Source organism: Colias eurytheme, chromosome 10 (assembly GCF_061535395.1).
Source record: "Colias eurytheme isolate Ceu_HAF_F1 chromosome 10, ilColEury1 Martin Lab GWU primary, whole genome shotgun sequence".
Lineage (NCBI taxonomy): Eukaryota > Metazoa > Arthropoda > Insecta > Lepidoptera > Pieridae > Colias > Colias eurytheme.
In genome coordinates, this window is record NC_142989.1 from 10,114,180 (window position 1) to 10,118,166 (window position 3,987).

Sequence of the window (3,987 nt, forward strand, 5' to 3'; positions counted from 1 at the left end):
ATGATATAGCTTTGTGACCATTTATAAAAAAAAGAATTAATGAAAACGCTTTACACCTTAGAAATAGGAAAAAACGTATATGTTTTTACAAATTTTCCAAAAACTTAACATACCCAAAAAGCTGTTTCCGTCAACCATATTAGATTAAAACAAAACATAACTGAAGGTGGTGGTACGCTCGAATATTGTTTTGATAAATGCTTATAAAACACAATCAAATAACATTTTAAACACATTAGTTACATAGGTACTAGTTATCTATAACGGCCTTTAACGGTCACAATACCTTTAATAAAACCGCTATAAAATGCAATGTAACGGTAAGGTGAAAGAACAATAATTACTACAAAACGAAGGTTTTACAATAACCGTTAGAAAGATGTACCGTAAATAGAAGAGATTGCGGTTAAGATTAGGTACGCATCGAAAATTTGGTGGTACAACCATGAACCATTATGGTCATCACGAATATTTGTGACTAGATGTGCCCTGCGGTCTTACCCGCAGTGCTCCACTCCTGTTGGTCTTAGCGTGATGATATAAAGCCTATAGCCTTCCTCGATAAATGGTCTATCTTACACCGAAATAATTTTTCAAATCGAGCCAGTAGTTCCTGAGATTAGCGCGTTCAAACAAACAAAGAAACTCTTCAGCTTTATAATATTTAGTATATATATATTAAAAATATATATGTATATGTATATTTGAAATGCGACTATTACCGGCGTGCAGTTTGCTTCTTAAATCTTAGTGCTTCACTTTACTCATTAATTAAACTATGCTTTACATTTATTTTCTCCCTCCGGACCGCCTCGACCTTGGTACAGTGAGCGTAGCACCGAGGGATCCTGGGTTCGATTCAAAAAATGTCTTGGTCTGGTAGGACACAGAACTCAGAAGGCTGATCACCTACTTGTCCCAAAAGAAAATCGATCAGTGAAACAGACGTATAATGCATCTGCCCCTTACCCCACTCGGGGACATGGGACTTCACTTTTTTTTACCTCAAAGGAATACTTGTATTCTTTTATAATTGTTCGAATCGAAAAGAAACAATATGTTCATTGCAATAACAGGGAGTGATATTCGTTTCTTAAAAATAATAATAGATGTGAAAATACTCTCTATACAGGTGTCCCACTGTTGGTATACTAAGCTGAAAGGAGGTTATAGTTTTGCATACGCTAAGTACGTAAAAAATACTTATAAAATTCCAGACGCATTTTTTTTTCAATTAGATGAATAATTAAAACTCTATGTGTACACCCATAACAAGCAACCCGCCCAGATTTGCTACCAGCTCGTGACCTATCGTTTAAGATTATGTTTTCATAGACAAAATGCTCACATTAGCGAAGCGGTATATGCCGGCTGCGCGTAGTTAGAGAAGAAAACATGGATTTTCAGGAAAAATTTAGCAAAAATTTTTTGGTGTAATTTTGTTGTTTAAGTATTTTTTACGTGATCAGTATATGCAAAACTACAAGTCCCTTCGCGCTTAGTATACCAATAGTGGGACACCCTGTATAAGCGATCAAAAGTCGAAGAAATATCAACGCCAAGTAATAAGTAAATATCTCTGCATGTTTTCACTCCTTGATTATTCATGTTGTATTCTACGTAATCATTTTAGTATTTTAGACTTTAGTGTTAAGTTACATGTGTACAAACAAAAAATGGAAGATGCTTAGTCAATTAAGGTTAAAGTTTGAAACGACACACAGAAACAAGCATTATCTAAGACAGTTACATCTATTTTCCTAATTTTCTATATATGTGTCGAAAATCTATCGTGAAAAAGTATGGCAAGCTTTTAGTTGTTAACCATTTTATCATCATCATCATCCTCAGCCCATATATGTTCCCACTGCTGGGACACGGGCCTCCTATGAGGGTACAGGCCCTATTCCATCCACCACGCTGGCCAAGTGCGGGTATATTATATTTTAGTACAAATTTTGCTATCTCTCCATGATTTTACTTTGACGTCATTAATCACAATATTATCTTTTATATCGCATAATTATGTAATAGAATTTTACTTATCTTTATGATTTCTATTACCTGATAATGCGTGAAAATAATTAGCGAATGATATTAGTGGATTAACTGGATATAACGAGCAATAGGCAATTATTTTTTAAGAATCTAAAAATGTTAAAATTTTGAATTTTTAAAAAAATTAAAATTTAAAACAATTCGATCTCGAGGCGGGAATCGAACTCTCGTCTTTCGCCTTGCCGGGGTGGCCTGACATCTTGAAGCCACTCTTGATCCCGCCAGAGCAATCGAATTTACATTATTTTATTCAAACTCCTATTAAATATGTATGAATGAAAACAACTGAAGATTTAAATATCATTATTTTTTGTTAGACACTAGTTTCACGATTGTCCAAACCATTCTAATAGATAATTAGGAGGTACAGGATACCTATATTTGATAAATTCAAAATACGCTCAAACCCAAGTAACTATAAGTAGTACAAGAGACGAAATTAATAATTCAGCTCTTTTTAAATAAACAACAAAAAACTATGACTCAAAATAAGAATTTAAAAAAATTCTCTCATGACATTTAAAAAATATATATCCATTCTTTTTTGTTTATGTGTATTAGATAGACCATAGATAAATAAATAATGTAATTAAATAAAACTGCTTGGAATATAATTTATTTTTATTTAATATGTAAAATAACCTTACAATTATAATAATAAACATGCAATTTATACAAATTAAGTATGTTTAGGTGGAAGTAATTGTCATAGTTGTCATATCATGACATTATTTATCTTTACCTAATCTAGCTGTAGCCCGCGGTTTCAGTCATCATTTTATATCTATACTAATATTGTAAAGCTGAAGAGTTTGTTTGTTTGAACGCACTAATCTCGTGAACTACTGATCCGATTTGAAAAATTCTTTCGGTGTTAGATAGCCCATTTATCGAGGAAGGTAATAGCCTTATAGGCTATATTTCATCACGCTACGGGCAACAGGAGTGGAGCCACGGGGGTGAACACAGGGGGTGAAACACGGGGAAATGCTGTAATTAGCATTGAAATACAAAACAAAAGACGTGTGTCACTCGGGGACTGCCGCGGTAAAGCTATTACATGCTATGCCTTCAAACCACACCTACGCGCCCGTCGGAGTGGGAAGCGTGAGGTTTTTCGTTACTAAATTTCTGGATTCGGTCCCCGCGCTCAAGGCCCGCGATAGAAGCTATGCAATAGCTTAAAAACACAAAAAGGCATAACCTTTGATCCTTACACAATCTTTTTGATTTTCTTGTTGAATATAAAATTCTTAGCTGATTTAAAAGCACATCACGTAAGATTAAGGACTTATGAACAAGATTAACTTAAAAGTCTAAAATATAAGCATTTTGAGCATCACGTACGAAGGTATATTATACAGGGTGTCCCACCGTCGGTATACTAAGCTCAAAATAGTATATAATTTTGCATATGGTGAGTACCTAAAAAATACTTATAAAATTCCAGATGCACAATGCATTTTTTTTCAAATAGATGAATTCTTAAAACTTTATGTGTACACCCCTAACAAGCAACCCGCCCTATTTTGCCACCCGCACGTGAGCTATCGTTTAAGATTATGTTTTCATAGACAAAATGCTCAACATTACATAGCGAAGCCGTATATGCGGGCTGGCAAAACTAAAGAAGAAAACATGGTTTTGTAGGAAAAAAAAATTTTTTTGTTGCACAAACATTATCTTCCGTAAATAATTGTATTTAATTGCCAATTAGATATATAGGTACTATATACAATGTATATTATACATAGTTAAGCTCTTATATACACACTGTGATGTTAGATAACAAAAAAATACACATCTTTTATTTAAATATTATTGTAAGCTGGCAAGTTGCCTTAGCATACAATTTTGTAAGTATTTCTTGAGGTTTCCCATTTTTTTATTACAATATTTTTCTAAAAAAAAACGTTTTACAAAATATTT